Raw genomic sequence first — 21,279 nt, 5'->3', positions numbered from 1 at the left:
CCTCAGGTGGGAGGAGGTGGAGAATATTGACCTTGTGTAACCGATGTAGGCCTTGTTGGCCTAGTGAATTTTTTCAAAACACAGTATAAAGTACCACATTTTCCAAGGTTTTGAGAGGGAAATGGAAATCACAATAGGTCTTTCAAGAAGAAAGTACATTTAAACATACACCACTAGAAGAACTAGAATAACTGAATTATGCATGTTATTGAGGGTGTGGAGGAAGGATTTGGGTTGTTAAATTCAAAGACACATAACCATTCCTGCAATCTTGGGTCAAGAAGATGCTTCTACTGCCAACGCTTTAAGCTTTTCACACCCACAAGTTGGTGATTAAACACACAGAACATTGAGTCCATTTCCACTATTCCTAAAATCCCTGTCCCCATAGCTTTCATCGCCAGAATTAGCAATATCAAGATGGGCTCTGACTTACTTCATCCTTCTAAGTGTGGTACATGCATACAATGGTAGGGGGGGTAAGCTTCATCCAGAACATTGGCTCAAAGAGAACTGCATTCTTTATTTTGTCTGGTTTTATTTAAATAACCTATTCAAATTTCTGAAGACTAGAATGAGTGCTGAAAAAATATGTCCACAGTCTACCACATATCTTCCACAATCCCCAACTAAATAATGCAGACCCATCTTGGAATCTTATATCATTTCCTCCCACCATGACTCTACCACACATCCTGCAGTGCTGTAACTGCATATGGGAATATCTTCCCCAATATTCTCTGAGATATCCTGAGCGCTATTCATTTGTGTAACACTTGCATTATGAGATCTTACAAATGTTAAGTTTTCAATGTATTTTGTATTTAAATACAAATGAATAATCAACTGCATAACCCAAATTTCTGATGTGCACACAGCTAGTTTCCCCTCAAATGTTCTATGATAGATTTAACTTAGACAAATGATTTGGCATTTACCTCGTTTTCCCAAATTCATCTGCGCTCATCCCAGTAATCAATAAATCCTCCTCACAGCCTTTTAAACTAAGATTTATTATGAACATTGTCAGTCTTCATAATTAAACTATTTTTTTGAACAGTAGCAGTCTATAGTCAATTCTGTACTTCAGGTTTATATAGGCACAGAATAAATATGGATAAATATTGAATGAATAAAGGAATAGATAACTGGGGGTGCCTGGGTGACTCAGTTCATTAAATTTCTGACTTCAGCTCAGGTCATAATTTCATGGTGTCTGAGTTGGAATCCTGCGTTGGGCTCTCTGCTGTCAGCACAGAGCCTGATTTGGATCCTCTGTCCCGCTCCTGCTCATGCTCTCTCTCTCCCTCTCTCTCAAAATTAAATAAATATTAAAAGAATAAAAATTTAAAAAAAAAGGAATGGATAACTGAATTCAATGACTTCAAGGTGAAAAATCCATCTTTGCTTTCAAAGTTCAATTATATTCTAAAATGCTTGAATTCTAACTTGCCATATAACATTAGAAAGCATAATTTGCGTTCCATATAAGGATGTAGGAGTTGTATTCCAAATGTAGAAAATAATATAGGAGCTCATTATATTTCATCTTAACTAGGTAAATCAACAAGGGTGACATGAGTAGTTTCAGAGGGCAGCAAAAACAACTAGGAGACATTAAGGGGGTACATTTATTTAGCAAACATTTATATATTATTTACTATTTGCTAAGCATTATTTTATTCAATTTAAAAACATTAACTCATTTAATTGTTTTGCCAGGCTTGTTATTATTCTCATTTATTGAAGAAACTGTGGCACAGATTAGTTAAATAACTTGTTCAAAGTCAACAACTAAAACTGGTAAATCTTAGTTCTCTCCAAAGGGTCTCTCTAGAGTTCATGTTTTTAACCACCATACCATGTGATGTTAATGCACACTCTTTATTTGTTTCACTGGTGTTGTATATTCTGTAAATTGTATTATATTTTTGTGTTACTTGCAGAGTATAATGACATATAGCATTTGAGTTTTATTTTTCTGTGAAAAAAAAGTATCACAACATTAAGAGCATAATTCACAGGAACAGAATTCCCTACCTCACATGTATGTTGATGAGAAGTCTAGATATTGCTCAGTTGGTTTATCTGCTAGTTTCACATTCAGGGAGTCAGGTGGGCGTTCTGATCTGGAGACTCCTTGGAGAAATCTGCTTCCCAGCTTATGTGGGTTGTTGGCAGAATCCACTCATGTTTTTAAGAGTGGGTTCAGTATTTCTTTCCTTGCTATCAACCGGCAATCATGTTCATCTCTTAGAGGCAGACCTTATCACGTACCACAAGGCCTCCTCCATTTATAAAGCCAATGATAAGAATATTCTTATGCTAAATCCCTCTTCTAATCTCTCCTATTTGGAAAATCCCAGACTTTATTCGGTCAAGTCCAATAAGAACACTCTCACTTTCTTAAAGTAAACTGGTTTGGAAATTTTATTGTTTAATTATTGCTTGTAGAACTGAAAAAAAAGTAAACAATTTCCATTATATAGTTGGAAACTACAACATGTCTTTAATGTTCTTTTAGTTTCAAGTTTTTATTTAAATTCTAATTAGTTAACATATGGTATAATATTAATTTCAGGTATAAAATTTACTGATACATCACATACAACATCCAGTGCTCATCACAAATGTCCTCCTTTTTTTTTTTTTTTTTTTTTTTTTTATTTAATGTTTATTTTTGAGACAGAGAGAGACAGAGCATGAATGGGGGAGGGGCAGAGAGAGAGGGAGACACAGAATCGGAAGCAGGCTCCAGGCTCTGAGCCATCAGCCCAGAGCCTGACGCGGGGCTCGAACTCACGGACCGCGAGATTGTGACCTGGCCGAAGTCGGATGCTCAACCGACTGAGCCACCCAGGCGCCCCAACAAATGTCCTCCTTAATACCCATCATCCCACCATCCACCACCCGCTCCAACAACTATAGTTTGTTCTCTATAGTTAAGAGTCTGTTTTCTGATTTGCCTCTCTATTTTTCCCCCATGTTCATTTGTTTTGTTTTTAAATTCCACATATGAATTAAATCATGGTATCCATTTTTCTCTGATATAATTTATTTTTCTTAGCATAATATGCTCTAGTTCCATCCATATCACTGCAAATGGCAGGATTTCATTCTTTTTGGTGGCTGAGTAATATTCCATTGTATATATACCACTTCTTTATTTGTTCATCAGTTGATGAACATTTGGGTTCTCTCCATAATTTGGCCATTGACGATGATGTTGCTATAGAGATTGGGGTGTCCCTTTGAATCAGTATTTTTGTATCCTTTGGGTAAATTCTTAGTAGTGCAATTGCTAGATGGGGTAGTTCTATTTTTCACTTTTTGAGGAAACTTCATACTGTTTCCAGAGTGGTTGAACCAATGTGCATTCCCACCAACAGTATGAAAGGGTTCCCCTCTCTCTCCATCCTCACCAACATCTGTTGCTTCTTGTGTTGTTCATTTAAGCCATTTTGAGAGGTGTGATGTGATATCTCATAGTTTTGATTTGTATTTTCCTGATGATCAGTGATGTTGAGCATGTTTTCATGTGTCTGTTAGCCATCTAGATGCTTTCTTTGGAAAAATGTCTATTCATGTCTTCTGCCCTTTTTTAACTGGGTTATTTTTGTCTTTTGGGTGTTGTGTTTGAAAAGTTCTTTATAGATTTTAGATGCGAATGCTTTATCTGATATGTCACTTGCAAATATCTTCTCCCATTCAGAAGGTTGTCTTTGAGTTTTGTTGTTTGCTGTATTCGTTGTAAAGAAACTTTTTATCTTTATGAGGTCCCAATATTTTATTTTTGCTTTTGTTTCCCTTGCCTCTGGAGATGTATCTGGTAAAAAGTTGCTACAGCCGATGTCAACAAGATTACTGCCTATAATTTCCTCTAGAACTTTGGGGGTTTCCTGTCTCACATTTAGATCTTTCATCCACTTTGAATTTATTTTTGTATATGGTTTAAGAAAGTGGTCCAGTTTCATTCTTCTGCATGTTGCTGTCCAGTTTTCCCAATACTATCTGTTGACGAGGGGTCTATTTTCCATCGGATATTCCTTCCTGCTTTGTAGAAGATGAGTTGATTGTAGAATTGTGGGCCCACTTTTGGGTTTTCTGTTTTGTTCCATTGATCCATGTGTCTGTTTTTGTGCCAGTAACATACTGTCTTGATCACTACAACTTTGTCATATAACTTGCAGTTTGGAATTGTGATGCATCCAGTGTGCTTTTTCTTTTCAAGATTGGTTTGTCTCTTTTGGGTCATTTGTGGTTCCATATAAATTTAGGACTATTTATTCTAGCTCTGTGAAAAATGCTGGCGGTATTTTGATAGGGATTGTATTAAATGTGTAGATTTCTTTGGTTAGTATAGACATTTTGACAATATTTGTTCTTCCAATCCATGAGCATGAGATGTTTTTCCATTTCTTTGTGTCTTCTTCGATTTTTTTCATTAGTATTTTATAGTTTTCAGCATACAGATCTTTTATCTATTTGGTTAGATTTATTCCTAGGTGTCTTATGGTTTTTGGTGCCATTGTAAATGGGATAAATTCCTTTATTTCTTTTTCTCTTGCTTCATTATTGGTGTACAGAAATGCAACTGATTCCTGCATGCTAATTTTATATCCTGCAACTTTGCTGAATGTATGAATCAGTTCTAGCAATTTTTTTCGTGGAATCTTTCAGTTTTCCAAATAGAGTATCATGTCATCTTCGAAGAGTGAAAGTTTGACTTCTTCTTTGCCAATTTGTATGCCTTTTATTTCTTTTTGTTGTCTGATTGCTGAGGCTGGGACTTTCAGTCCCTGTTGAACAACAATGGTGAGAGTGGACATCCCTGTCATATTGCTGAACTTAGGGAGAAAGCTCTCAGTTTTTCTCCATTGAGGATGATATTAGCTCTGGACCTTTCATATATGGCTTTTATGATGTTGAGGTATATTTTAATCCCTACTCTTATTAGGGTTTTTATCAAGAAAGGATGCTATATTTTGTCAAATGTTTTTCTGCATCTATTGAGAGGACCGTATGGTTCTTGTCCTTTCTTTTATTAATGTGGTATATAATGTTGATTGATTCATGAATATTGAACCATCCCTGCATACCAGGGGTAAATCCCACTTGATCATGGTGAATTATTCTTTTAATGTACTGTTGAATTCTATTTGCTAGTATCTTGTTGAGAATATTTGCATCCAATTACATCAGGGATATTGGCCTGTAATTCTCCATTTCAGTGGGGTCTTTGTCTGGTGTTGGACTCAAGGTAATACTGGCTTCATAGACTGAGTTTAGAAGCTTTCTTTCCATTTCTATTTTTTGTAATAGTTTGAGAAGAGTAAGTATTAACTCTTTCTTCTTTAAATGTTAGAATTCCCCTGGGAAGCCATTTGGCCCTGGACTTTCGTTTTTTTGGGAGATTTTTTATTACTGATTCAATTTCTTTGTTGGTTATTGGTCTGTTCAAGTTTTCTATTTCTTCTTTTTTAGTTTTGGTATTTTTTGTTTTTAAGAATTTATCCATTTCTTCTAGATTCCCCAACTTGTTGTCATATAATTTTTCACAATTTTCTCTTATAATTGTATTTCTATGGTGTTGGTTGTAAATTCTTCTTTCTCATTTGTGATTTTATTTATTTAGATCCTTTCTCTTTTATCTTTGATAAGTCTGACTTGGGTTTATCAATTTTATGAATTCTTTCAATGAACCATCTCCTAGTTTTATTGATCTGTTCTGCTGGGTGTTGGTGTTGTTTCTATATAGTTTATTTCTGCCCTAATTTTTATGATTTCCCTTCTAGTGCTGCCTTTAGGCTTTATATGTTGTTTTCTATTTCTATCTCCTTCAGATGTAAGGTTGGGTTGCATATTTGAGATATGTTTGTATCATAGGAGTTCCAGAAGAAGAGGAAAAAGGGAGCAGAAGGTTTACTTGAGGAAATTATATCTGAAAAATCCTCTAACCTGAGGGAAGAAAACAGACATCCAAATCCAGGAGGCACAGAAAACTCCCATCACAATCAACAAAAGCAGGCCAACCACAACATATATCATAGTTAAATTTGCAAAATATGGGGATAAAGACAAAAAAACCCCTAAAAGCAGCAAGTCAAAAGAAGCCCCTAACTTACAAGGGAAGACAAATAAGGTTAACAGCAGATCTCTCCACAGAAATTTGGAAGGCAAAAAGGGAGTAGCACGATATATTCAATGTCTGAATGAGAAAAATCCACAGCCAAGAATGCTCGATCAGCAAGGCTGTCACTCGGAATAAAAGGGGATATAAAACATTTCCCAGACAAACAGAACCTAGAGGAATTCATGACAACTAAACCAGCCTTGCAAGAAATATGAAAGGGGACTCTTTGAGTGGGAAATAAAGATCAAAAACATGAATTCTTCTTTTTTTTAACAATTTTTTTAAACTACTCCAAGCAGATAAAAAATTTAGTAAAGATATAGTTGATCTATATGTGGCTAGTTATATTATTATTGTTTCATAATTTTTAACCATCTCCTAATGTCCTAGGTTATGATTTCTCTGAGACGAAATTCACTTTCTATGGTGTTTTTTCCTAATCTCATTCATAAGCAAGTAAGATACCTTATTTTCTCTTATATTCTTCCATTTGGTGATTTAAAGTAGAATAGTTGAATAGTAGAATAGTCCTTAGAGTGGAAAGGAGGTTTTCCTCAAGGCTACCTCTTGAGTAACCAAATATATATATATATATATATATATGTGTGTGTATATATATATATATGTATATATATGTATATGTGTATATATATATACACATATATATGTATATACATATATATATGAGAAACAAACATCTCTTAAAGTATATGTATAAATAATAATAAGGTATATATATAATAAATAAATGAGTAATAAAGTATATATATTTTAGTTAAGTATATATATTTTAATTTAGATAAAAGCAGGGGTTTTAATATTCAGGAGGTAACAAGAATAACAGATGCTGATATTATTTCCTAAAGGTGTTACATTAGCCTGACTACCATTGCTACATTACAATGCTGCTATTTTATATGTGAACATTTTATTTAGTATCTTCAAACAAATGATCCAATAGAGCAGCATAATTATATGGAAGTCAAGAGGTATTCCTAATATGTGAATTTATATGTTATTCAAATTTGGGAAGGAGTACATTTGAACTTAAAGGTTTATCATGCGTTTTCTGTTATTTCTGCTATGTCTTTTCTTCATGTTCTCAGTAATTTCTGTCATGTATTCTTCTTAATGCGTCTTCTGGTACATAAAGCATCATTGTGTAAATTAAAAATAATACTCTGGGTGAGAAGCTTATTTAGAAAAAATGCATTTATTATTGGACTCTTACATCTATGCAAGAGCACATAGTTTGACAGGGGCAGCAGAGAGAACATAGCCTGATCACTTTGAATGTCATTGCTTGACTGTTATCCATCTGGGAGCTGAAGAATTAGATAAAATTCAACTACATAACTTAGATATATAAAGTGATAACATTTTCTTAGGACAAAATAAATTTAGAGATGAAAGACAATATTAGAAACACCTTAACTAAGAATTTTACGTTTATACATTGAAAGAAAAAATAGTATTTTGAATAGTATTATTAGTAAAAGAACTTTGCTTTGATTTACATGTTCCAAGCTAAAACTTCTAGACTATCTCTAGCAATAGCTAACAGAGTAAGATTTACAATCCCCAATAGCCATTTTTCATGTCAGTGTCATTTTAGAATAAATTGATGGCTGCTAAAACTTAATTTAGCTTGAGTCTCTTCTGATCATATTTATAGTTTTACGGACAGCCATGTTCAATGCTATTATATTATATATTACAAGAAATATGCCAGGTTTAGAGTAAAAATCTATTTTAAATTCTCTGATATTCAGGAATCTTTATCAAATTGTTCTGGGCAAAGGATTTTAAACAAAACCTTTAACTTAATAAAGCACTTGATCCCAATAGAAAATCTGCCAATATGAATCTCCACATTTTATTTTTGTATTTTCTAAAGCACATCTGCCAGAGAAATTAGATATAGTCTTATGCATGCAGTCTGATATTAGATAAAAAGTTTAAACTACAGATGATACAAATTGAGTATACAGAAGGATGAATTGATATTTCTGTTAGTCCTGAAAAAAAGTCCATCTTTTTGAAATAAATTAAATTTATAAATAAATTTTGAAAGCAATATGTTAGACCATTTTAGAGAGTGGACTTCCAGCTTATGATGTTAATAAAATCATAATTATATTTGAATAAATTTTAAATGATCAAATAAGGAGAGAATTAGAAGGTTCAGTAATTCTGCATAAAGGAAAGAGAGAATATGATTATGATACCACTTATCAAATACAATATAGCACTTACTATGCCGCACACGTTAGTGTATTTTGTCAACTACTTTCTTTAGGGAATGTACAACTTGATTTAGACTGGTTTATTTGTTTGTTTTTGCAATATTTTTAAAATTTATTTTGTTTGGCACATAGTTAAACATTTTCATTTAAATTTTTTTTTGAATATTTATTTTTCAGAGAGAGAGAGAGAGAGAGAGAGCAGGGAAGGAGCAGAGAGAGAGGGAGACACAGAATCCAAGGCAGGTCTGTCAGCACAGAGCCCGACATGGGACTTGAGCCCACAAGCCTCATGATCATGACTCCAGCCGAGGTTGGATGCTTAACTAACTGAGCCACTCAGGCACCACAAATGTAAATATCCTTAGAGTTACATTGACTAATACTAATAGAATCTTTCTGTTTGTGGTTGTTTAAAAGATTTGTTTTGCATTAATTTATCAAAGAATCCCTTGGTAGAGTTAATACAGCTATTAAAGACATATATATCAATGCTAATGAGGAAAGAGAAAAATGTATTTATAGGTCACAGCTTTCTATTGCTACAAATGGAAAAAAAAGTAAGGCAGATATAATTTTTTAATCAATTGTAGTTTTTAAAATTTAAATTTAATATAGTGAATATTTATGCCTCAAAATACATTGAAATTATAGAGTGTTTATTATTATTTGTGAGTGTTCAATTACACAGAGATCTCCAAAATCAATTTAGAGCAAAGGAACACTTGTTTTTTAATTTTTAATTTTTTTTTATTTTAGAGAGAGAAAAAGAGAGAGAACGAGCAGGAGGAAGGAGCAGAGGACAAGAGAGAAAGAGAGAGGGAGAGGGAGAGAGAGAGAGAGAGAGAGAGAGAGAATCTTAAGCAGGCTTCACGCAGGCTTAAGAGAGCCTGACGCAAGGCTCAATCCCATGACCCTGGGACCATGACCTAAGCCAAAATCAAGACACTGACTAAGCCACCCAGGCACCCTGAAGACATGTTAATTATATAAATTTTTGCATAAATTACATGGATTAGTGGGCTATAAAATCTACATTACAATCTTAATCTGTTTTTCATTTTGTCTATGTAGTATTCAATCTATTTGTGACAATGTTTGAAAACCCACACAAATATGTACATTCTATACGTGATTTGAATTAAAATAATCTAAAAAATTTTTTTAGTGTTTATTTATTTTTGGAGAGAGAGAGAGACAGAGTGAGCAGGGGAGGGGCAGAGAGAGAGGGAGACACAGAATCCAAAGCAGGCTCCAAGCTCCAAGCTGTCAGCACAGAGCCTGACGACGGGCTCAAACCCACACACCGTGAGATCATGACCTGAGCTGAAGTCAAATGCTTAACCGACTGAGCCACCCTGGCGCCCCCAGGATTAAAATGATCTTGGTGGATGAAATCCCAAATATTCTATTTCCTTGTGGTCTCTCTTTCTTAATGTTGCCTCCAGTTTTAAACCAACCAGAGTGACGGACTCTACCTGTTGTGCTCATACTGGGGGGCCTCCGTCTATGTTTTAACACAGTGGAAGGTGACACAATCCGTTTTAGGTATGTACATAAAATTATTCAGTCTTAAAGTGAAATGAAATGTAAAGTTTTGAAAATGCAAGAAATAAATGCTGTAATAATTATTTTATTTTATTCAAGTTCAATTATTCAAGTAATTGGCTACTCATTCCCATTTCTTAGTTTACTTAATTTTTACAGTAACACTTCAGGTAGCGAAATACATTTCCAGATATATTTTCTGAATGTATTTCTAGGCTTTTAAGAGGGGTTCACGGGCCTCAGCGTGGCTAACTCGGTTAAGCATCTGACTCTTGATTTTGACTCCAGTATTGATCTCACGGTTTGTGATATTGAGCCCCTCATTCTCTGTTGGGGTTCTCTCTTTGCCTCTCTTTCTTCTTCTCCCCTGCTCACACACTCTTTCTCTCTTGTGCTCAAAATAAATAAATAAGCACAAAAAAAAAAAACAAAAACCCACTGGGCTTATTAATTTGTTCAAGGTGTCACTGGTTGGTAATGGTAACTAAGTGTGGCTAGAACCTATTATTCAGAATTTTCAAATCAATAATACCCTGCCTTCTCCCCAAAATGGAAAGAAAAAACAACAGGTAGTGGATATCAATGCTAAGATTGTTTATCTACAATAGAATACTACTATTGGTCAAATTAATAAATGTTTGAATGATGGAGAGGGAGTAATATTAATGATCCATGATTTATGGAGTCTCCTGTTGAGGGGTAGAAATGAGCTGAAGATCATTTATACATTTCTGATTTACTCATTCTAGTAAAGAGTATTGTCATTTTTACATTTGTATCATCATAAACTAATATATTTGGACATCTTGACTGAATTCATGTTATAGTATTTATTTAGGTTAAGAGAACCATATTTTTTTAAAACCACCAAAGACTTGAGTATAATTGTAGTTTATGTTATTAAAGCCACATTTGCAAAGCTAAACACAATGAAGTATAGCTAAGTCTGCATGTCAGGAAAAAAAAATAAAATTGAGGTTTCTAAATTGCCAAATGCCTAAGTCCAGCTAGAGTCTTAGAGACTCTAAATCCAAAGAAACAGGATTATTATTTACAAAAATGGCAAGACAGTTCCAAAGTATAGATTGGTTACCATTATGTTAGCATTTTTTTTCCTGTTATCAAAGTTTGGCCCATGAAGACTATTTTATTTTAATTAATTAACAAATGAAGGAAAAAACCCAAAATAGATCAATTTATACAGGTGCTTTGTTGCTTTTCAGAGACTTTCCACTTTTAATCCACGACCAATCATTTAAACTTTGAAACAAAATACTTATGTAGAACCTTACTACACTTTCTACAAACTTTGAATAAAATAAATTTTATTTCTGGTTCTATAAGAATCATAGTGTTTAAATAATCCCTGAACGTATATATTGACTCCTATTGAGATATTATTCTTTTTTATTAAAAAAAAATTAATGTTTATTTATTTTTGAGAGAGACAGAGAGAGACAGAACTTGAGCGGGGGAGGGACAGAGAGAGAGACGGAGACACAAATCTGAAGCAGGCTCTAGGCTCCTACCTTGTTAGCACAGAGCCTGACACGGGGCTCGAACCCACCAGCCCCGAGGTCATGACCTGAGCCAAAGTCAGACACTTAACTGACTGAGCCACCCACGTGCCCTGAGATATTATTCTTATTATTGATCAAACATATAAACTCAAAGAGTTACAGAGCTACAACCTGTCATAATATTAAGACAAAATTTTAAGAAACAGTTCATAAGGACACTGGGTGGATGGTTCAGTCAGTTTAAACATTCAACTCTTGATTTCAGCTCAGGGCGTGAGATCAAGTCCCTTGTCAGCCTCTGCGCTGAGCATGAAGCCTGCCTGGGATTCTGTCCTTCTCTCTCTGATCTTACCCAGCTCTCTCTCTCTTTCTCAAAATAAATAAATAAACATTAAGTAACCAGTGCATAAATCTTCATAAATGGTTAATAATTATTGCAAAATATAAGTATTCACATATGGACATAGTGTTTGAAATAAACATAATCTTTTACTACATAAGTAGTTCTATGTCTAAATCTTATGTCCAAATATGCTAAATACATTTTGATCTATGATTAAAGAAGAATGCAGGGACATATTTATAGATTTGCATTGACTGAACCATGGTATAACTTAGTTAATTATTTCAGGCTTCAGGAATGTCTATCTAATTAATATAGCCAAATGTATTTTAAAGTAATTCAGAGTTATTGCTACACAGGGTGAGTTATCAAAGCCAAAATCACATTTAAAGAAAATCATATGCCATCTTTGTTTTAACTCATGAAGTTTGATTATTGCTTCATTCAAAAAAAAAAGAATTCGGATCATTTAAAATGTTCTGGAAGATAAAGCTAAAATTTGTTTCTGGTTTACTACCAAGAAAGAAAGAATGATAAATAAGCTAAAATCTAAGCCAAAACTTTCAAAGCTAAAATGCTGACCTAGAGAAGATCAGAACTCTCCTTTAAAGGAAAAAAGAAAAAAGTTCTTGGGTGCTCCATGGGATCCAAGGCATAGCATTTAGCATTCTCTTGGATTCTAAAATTTCACCTAAAATTTTAGTGGATTTTTCAGATAAGAGGGATGTTTGGGGCATGAGAAGTAAAACCAGAGAAAAATGTAAGTATTTATGGAAATTTATTTTTCTATCTTGATGTGTTGCTTTCAGAGGTGCTTATTAACTTGTTTTAGGCCTGGAAACATTTCAAACATTCAATGGTAAAGAAGGAAACTGATATGTACTTTCTCTAATATAAAATGCACATAAACACCTACAAAATTTTATAGATGATTTGTGCCATTCAATACATAAGAAACATACCTGTGTTTCACATTTTAATCAAAAGATTTCAAGACGTTGCACTTGCTTCTGGTTCCTATAGTTGTATCATGAGTGCAGCCCACGTATTCATTTCTGAAACTGGTGTCATGTAGGTAGTAAAGTAAACCAGATGGCGTTTGCATGTTGCAGTGTTAAAGTATAGGCTTCAAAACTAAATTTATGTGTGATCACGAAATTTGTATCAATTTCTCAAGACCATACCCCATTTAATAAGCTTTTTTAAGGGCTAGTATTCTTCTTTAGAATATGAAAATTTGTAACTCCTCATCAAGGTGGTAGGGAGTAGAGAGATAATGAAATAATATATCTAAAACACGGCACAGTGACAAACATATAGTAGTTACAAAAAAAAAAGTGGTGTTATTTTCACCACCTGTAACAAATGATATTTGTTAACTATGGTCTGTTACAATGGTCTGTGTGTTTATTCACGTGTAGGTGGGGCAAATATTTACTTGGTACTTATCAAATACTATTCTGAGTACTAGAAATGTCCCAGAAAAGAAAGTACCAGCTCTCATGGAATATTTATTCCAAATTGTAAGAAAAAATTAGAAGCAGCTTTGTAGTAGCAGATTTTTAGTAACAGGTTTGTACAAGGAGAAAAGAAAATCTTAATAAATATTAAAAATGTAAACAAAATGCCTTTAGCTAAATTTGGGGTAAACACAAGTCCACATATATTTAGTTTTTAGGTTTTCTTTGTTTTGAAATTAAAACAAACATACATTTTATTGGAGAGATTAACAAAAAGTATAGTTTCTTATGTTCGGAAGCTTCCCTCTTTCCCTTCTTATCCCAGAACACAAGGCCTTGGTTACTTTATAGTCTGTTGAAAACGTGATTTAAATATCAGCTACCTTACAACATCTATGCATGCTGTATACCCGAAGGTTTCACCTTACAGCATCCACACAGATAAATCTTGATACAGAAGGTTCAGGAAATGTCCACAGAAACCCTCTCAAAAGAATGGCAGCATTTTTCTTTTATGACCTCTTGTCTTTTGGGCCCAGTAATATCCATGCTCTTTGACATTTGCTTATCTAACACTCCCTCAGACTATATCACCTGTCCCCCATGTGTTCAGGACATTTCCCTTACATTTTCCTCTGTAGTTGGATTTCTGTCACTTACCATCAAATGAGATATGACATTCCTAGTGACATCAGATTACTACACTTAAAACTCTGTTCACACCTAATGTCAAGGCATTCATTCTTTCACACATTTCTTTAGTGCCTCTTTTATATAAGATCCCTAAGGTCAAGATTTGTATCGCTTATTGCCTACTTTTTACCACCGAGAGCAAAATTTGGCACATGGCAAAGAATCAATAAGTTCACATTTGTCAGATGATTGCATTTCATGGAACATGCGTTATTTAATGATGCAAAAATGACCAATATAGATAAGAACCTCTGCCTTTAGTGAACTAAAGTTGAGTAGGGACTGATTTCTGCCCTCTGATCGCATTCCTTCTTTCCACTCCCCCTGTTGCTGATTTTTTTTTCCTATGATGAGAAGAGGGTAGTTTTGCCTCCCCACTACACCACTTGCTTACGTCAGAGAGAGACTTTAAGATTTGACTTGGCAATTTTTCTACAATGAGGAATGTATTGCATTGAACGGAAAAAGAGAAATGAAGGTATTTAGCAAAAATTTGTTTATATTTATTATTTTAAAAATGCATATAAGTTAATGGAAACTTGAGAGAAATAGATGAAACAGAGTGGAAGAAACTACACAATGTTTGTTTAATGTCACCAAGGAAATTAAGTGAGTGAGACTCTGGAGTGAACCACATGAATTAGAAGGGTCACCTGAGTATAAGCAGAATTTGATTGAAGTTTGGTTACTTTGATGATGTTTGCCTCAGTTTTTGGTTAAGAAGCAATATGAAAAATTGCAAGTTAGGTGAAAGAAATATTCTATGAAGACAGAAATAAATTTATTTGGGATTAACACTCTACCTAGAAGAATATTGGGGATGGTTTGAGAGGGGTTGATGCATGATGTAAATAATTAAATAAAGATGATAGAAGATAGATATCATTAGATAGATAGACGATAGATAGATGATAGAAAAATAGAAAGATATGTAAGGAGGAAGGGAGAAAATTGTTTTTGGATACAAAATGTAACTCTTCTTATTGGTCGAATCAAAAATTGTGCCAACTGATCATGTCTCTGCATAGCTACTTTGCTTCTTCTGTGAGTGATCTCCATCACCTGGACAGAACTTTGGACTCAACAGTGACATTCACTCTTCTATTTTATTTATGTGAAGAGGCTGCTGTTTGTGAGAGGAATGACTGCCCAAGGAAGAAAACAGACGTGGAGGTACGAGTGAGCAATTTGCCTTTATCATGTTCAGGCACTTATTGTCGAGCATTTTGAAAGTTATGACATCTTAAATAAAAATATTATTGCCACAACTAGGTATTCATGACAGTGTCTGATGTGCTATGAATTTTTAAAACTCCAACAGCAGGCAGGCAACATAGCCTCCTATTGACAGGTTTTTGAAACAACCAAGCTTAAGCACAAAACAAGATGTGTTGAATGTATAATTATCATTATACACTGCCAATATTGTCTATGTGTAAAATTAAATATATTGACGCTTCTGGACTTCTATTATCTTAGGTCTGGTATTGCTTATATGTAAGAGTAATTCTTTAAAAGTTTTTATTTAAATTCTAGTTAGTTAACACCGTGTAATATTAGTTTCAGGCGTACTATAGTGATTTAACACTTGCATATAATGCCACTCAATAAACATTAAAAAAAATGAGCTTGTTTCTTGGTTTGTCTTTCCCCCTTTCCTTCCCCCTGCCTCTTTGCTCATTTGTTGTTTCTTAAATTCCACATATGAGTGAAATCATATGGTATTTGTCTTTCTCTTATTGTACTTATATGCTAAGTTCATAGCATATATAATTCAAAAATATCTAAAACTCAAAGTGACTAAACACTTCATTTTTTAAGTTTTATAAATATTTGATTTAGTTAATACATAAACATTTTTAAGATCAGTCTGAATTCCAGCTACCATATAAAGTGCCAAGATTTAAAAAAAAGAATGACAAATTACTGATTATAAGCATCATCATGAAACTTACCTTTGAGGTGTATATACTCTATTTGAATTACATCATGAAGGAGAGATTAATCATTATAATTAACTCAAGGAAAAGTATATAGAATGGAGCAGCAGGCAGTTCCTTAACAGAATATTATTCAAAAACTTCAAGATGCATTATCTCTTATAATCAAACCATATTTGTGAATAGGGTTTAAATGTGGAAAGCTGAGTGATACAAATGAGTTGAAGTAGAAAATTCCTATTTTTAAATAAATCTTATAGAACTATTTAACGCTTAAAATTAGCCATGTAGAAATATCAAATAAATTTGATAAGAAGTAACTAACATAAAATATTGAAAAAAGTAAATTAAAAAAATATGTGTGATCAGTGGAAAGCCAGAGGTAAATCTCGAGTTGTATTAATATTTGGGTTAGCTATATAAATATATATATAAATATAAAATTACATATAAAATATAAAATATATCGTTTCATATATTATATAAAATTATTATAAGTTTATTTCTATGTAGTTTGAGAGGGAAATAGAGAGCAAGCAGGGCAGAGAGAAGAGGAGACACAATCCCTATGGGGGCTCAAACTTTCCAAACATGAGATCATGACCTGAACCAAAGTCAAGAGTTGGTAGCTTAACCAAATGAGCCCCCCAGGCACCTCAGAAGAAAAGTATACATAAAACCACCGAATTATCCTAAAATTCCAATGAAATTTTTAAACTTCAAATTTTACTCCACTAAAATTATATCACAAAATAATGTCACAAGAAAAAGTTTAAGATAAATACATATCTATTTATCAACATTTAAATATATATTTTAAAATATTTAATTGATTTTATATTAATGTTATTTTAAAGTAAATAAACTTCATGATTTTTTAAAGTGGCGCATTTTCTAAAAATACAGAAAAACTATGTAAAATGATGTATAGATTAATTTACAACCAATATAGAACAATTTATTTTTATTTATAATACAAAAAATATCTTCTGCAAATAAATTTCTCACTAATATCTTTTTTTGGTCAAAAGAGTATCTCCCTTAAAACTATCCTTCTCAGATACTTCTCTTATTTAAAAATGTCCTTGGAATTACTAACAATTGTAGGTACATTTTAATATAAGAAACATTATCTTCACAGTGGAGGCCAACAGGCTTACACCTACTGATATCTGACAACCATTACAGGAATCCTGACGGGCAAATTGTTGCATAAAAATTATGTATTTTGCTACAAACAAAATAACCTTTATAGTTTAGAGGCAGTCAAATAAACAAAGCATATAATTACCAAAGCCAAACACATTTTATAAGACATTTTTCTTTGATCTTTTCATTTTGTCTCTGAGGAGACATCTTGTCACAAGTAAATGCTAAATACAAATATTTCATTACAAGCAGTGTCAGGATTAACTTTTGGCCACAGAGAGTACAGGTGGAAATCAGAATAGCATGACGTATTACAGTACATGTAGTTTACCTCTAATGAATGAGCCCCCAACTTTAATCCATCTCAAATTCTAGCAAATTCTGTTAAGTTCTAATGATTAGGTATACAACCTTGTGTCCTGTGTAAGCTAGGGTCAGCATGGCTGTATTAAAGCCTTATTTAAATTCAAAGATATAGGAAATACAATTTAGAAAAACTATGATGTGATACAGCATAAACTTTCACATAAAGCAATAGAACGAAACATTGAGGGTTGATGTACTCCTGTTTTCTACCTTCAAAGCCCTTTAAAAACTATAAAAAGGCCGCAGACGGGTCTCTAGGCTACCAAGAACTGGTGGCTTCTTTAATCCACAGGGCTGCTGAAACCACTGAAAGATGAAAAGGCCTTGAATAGGAAATGTCACTGAACCCACTCAGGTCTATAATTTATTTTGTATATGTCTTTTGTCCAGCCTAAAAGCCGATGTGGCTTAAAAACCAACACACAAACAACCTTAACATTTTTTGAATTCTCATTCTCTCCTAACTTTAAACCTGAACATATGTTTGTGATGTGGCCAAACTCAGAATTCCAACAAGCCACTCTACCACCGTGGTCTCCACACTGATTCTGTTTTCTTGCGTCTCCCTTCTCACTCTCAAACCATACGTATAGAAAAGACCCATCCATAAAACTGTGACATTGGCAAATAAGGTTGCAAACTGTTGTAGGGAGCAAATACTTTGGGAGTGGCACTAACCTCTACCACCATTGACGTCACTCTTTGTTAAACATTTCTTTATGTCTTCCGTAAAACTTAGGAAATATCTTTTTTACTTCTTATGTTGCATGCCAGACGGGGCCTGCTTTAGAACACGGAGGTCAAGAAAATCACAGCGCTGTATCCTACTGGCATCAGCAGGTAAAATCAGTAAGGATGACTATCTTTTACTCTGTGCATGTGTGGTGTTGGGGTTCCAAGTTATGAAAGGTTATACAACACTTGGACAGACCCCGATCAACTTGAGTGTTTCTTACGAGCATTTTGAAAGATTTTTTTTCTTGAATTGTAAATTTGTCCTGACATTTTCCCTCCTACTGTGTCTACTGAAGTGAACCTCAACTATATAAATAGTTCTTCATGATAGGGCCACCTTGTCTACATTCAACGATAAGACAAACTAAAGAAGAGGTTGGTCAATCTAACATCTAAAGTGGTCTCTTCCTGTTCCCTCTTTTTTTAAAAATTTTTTTTAACATTTACTTTTGAGAGACAGACCATGAGCAGGGGAGGTGCAGAGAAAGACGGAGACACAATCCGAAGCAGGCTCCAGGCTCTGAGCCATCAGCCCAGAGCCCGACGCAGGGCTCGAACTCACGAACCGCGAGATCATGACCTGAGCCAAAGTCAGATGCTTAACCAACTAAGCCACCCAGACCTCCTACTTCTCGTTCCCTTTTAATAACTATATTAACTATGGTTTTTGAAAAGCTATTACTAAATTTTTCAATAGCCTGTAAATCTATGTCTGCAAAATCAGTAGGTTCATACATGTCATACGTGTTGTAACAGCTTATTGAATAAAAGATGTCTAGGCAGTAATGAATACCATAAATAGGCTTTTCTATTTCAAAAGTTCTCCAGCAGAGATAATACACTGCTGTTAGAATTGTGTGCTGCTTTGCAAATCAAATTAACCAAAACATTGGGTATCACAAAAGCTGCAATTAAAGTGATGTGTATTTGTGAAACGTAATCACCAAAAAAATATATAATGGAAAAAAACAAACAAACAAACAAAGGGGTTGCCATCATCCTGCTGTGTTAACAGCCACTATTCATTTGTATATACCACACTCATAACAGATTTTGCATTCATGTGAATAGTAGTCCTGCCAAAGTGGAGATTTTTTTTTCTCTTTAACATAGAAAAACTTTGTAAATCAGCAGTCATTTGCTAGTATGTGAGCCTTTACGTTGTCACCAGGAACCCCAGAAAATATATTTTTCACTAACTTCAGCGCATGGCTTCTGTCATAAAGATAACCTCACAGTTCTAGCCTTCACATCTGCATTCTAAACCAGCTGCAAAATGTGTAGAAAGATTTAAAAAAGCATATCTCCCTGCTGACTCAACTGAATTTAATGAGTCATTTCCGAAGTCACACACAAATTGTCTCAACACATTTGCATCTAGACCCAGGGAAACATAGGAAATGTAGCATTGTGCCCAGTTAAAATTGGAATTCTGTTACTAAGAATGGGTACACGAACATTGCAAAGTCCATAGCAATCTCTGATGACATACATAATAATGACTTTGAATCAAATCTTCAAGCAATGATACACACCTTTGAAATGTTATCAGGTAGAAAGAGTAAGTTCAAGACATTTCAGCAAAAGAATAAGGTATAATTTGTCAGTAGATGTTTTGTGTGTCAAAGAGGCAAAAAGTGACTGACTCCACTATTAGTGACCAAATCTATAAAACAAATAATATCACATGACTTTCAAAATTCCGTTTCGGGAGTATAATTTTTCTTGTTCACTTTTTGAGAGACAGAGAAAAGAACATGAGTGCAGGAGGGGCAGAAAGAGAGGGAGACACAGAATCGGAAACAGGCTCCAGGCTCGGAGCTGTCAGCACAGAGCCCAAAACGGGGCTCAAAACCACAAACCGCAAGACCCTGAACTGAACCGAGTCAGAGGCTTAACCGACTGAGCCACCCAGGAGTGCCAGGGGAGTTTACTTTCTTTAGGGTTCTAAGATTAGGGATAGGGAACTTATATTTTGATTCACCCATATCCTCACAATACTCAGATAGGGTAAGTAGCGTCAGCAAAAAGCAAACTCGTCAATGAATAAAAATTTAAAAAGTGAAGCAAAGAAGGATTATCATAAGAACATAGGGATAGGATAATACACTTGATATATGTGCGTTTATTGTGTTTGGTAGTTTGATAACACACGTAGAAATTTATTGCTCCATCCAATGTTGGAATTAATACAATTGCAGAAGCAATGATTAAACGGATACAAATCCAAATGTCAGCTCTATCACTTATTGTTTGAGAAAGTGTGCAAGGATGGTCCTATAGGAGTGTTCCTATGCATCACCTGAGATAAGCTTTCCTAAGAGGTTTGCATGACTACACCAAAAGGACAGGAGCCAAGAGCCTGCTCTTTGATTCGGCAGCATTGTGTGGCGTGCGACGCACAGTATTTGCTCTCTGCAAGAAGATAAAGGGAATGATTGAAAAACACGGGCTCAGACTTTCCTTCCAGAAAACTCACCAATCTTATAATACCATCCTCCATGAAGTGAATAAGTGAGTAGTAGAGAGACTCTGTAAGGCTTATTCTTAGAAAAGCCTCCTGGGGAGAAAAGAGGACTTTTGCAAACCATTTTGTATGGTTCACTCTTGAACTCTTGAACTGTCAGCTGTACACGGGCACTGATAATAAATAAAAATGTTCAAAATTATCTCTAGAACTCTAGGTGATTGAGGTGTTTCACTACACTTGCTGCATGACTTCAGACCCCTTCTACTTGGACTCTGCCCATACTTTCTGGGTTAAGAAAGAAACAGAGTACTATGTTTACTTTAAGAAAGAAACTACCCGTATTATGCAGGATCAAGTAACACCACTAAAACTCATGTTTATGAAAAAACACAGATAATTACATTTTATTATGTGTGTTCTAAAGAGAAAAGTAATTGTGTTCTGCAATGTAATTTTATAACGTACCATTCTAAATACTTTCTTTTAAACAAGATCATTATGAAAATGTTTTGCACACAGAAATATTTTTGAATACGTTTCTAAAATGATCACAAAGTATATGGGCTTTGAATGTGTTGAATTATTTTAATACTTTTACACTATAACTGGAATTCTTAAAGAGAATATGCATTTGCATAAGGCTGGTAATCTTTTTTCATTTCTTTTTGTGCTTCAGCTG

Source organism: Panthera pardus, unplaced genomic scaffold, assembly GCF_024362965.1.
Source record: "Panthera pardus isolate Hobbes unplaced genomic scaffold, ASM2436296v1 HiC_scaffold_2, whole genome shotgun sequence".
NCBI lineage: Eukaryota > Metazoa > Chordata > Mammalia > Carnivora > Felidae > Panthera > Panthera pardus.
Note: the sequence above shows the minus strand (reverse complement) of the source record.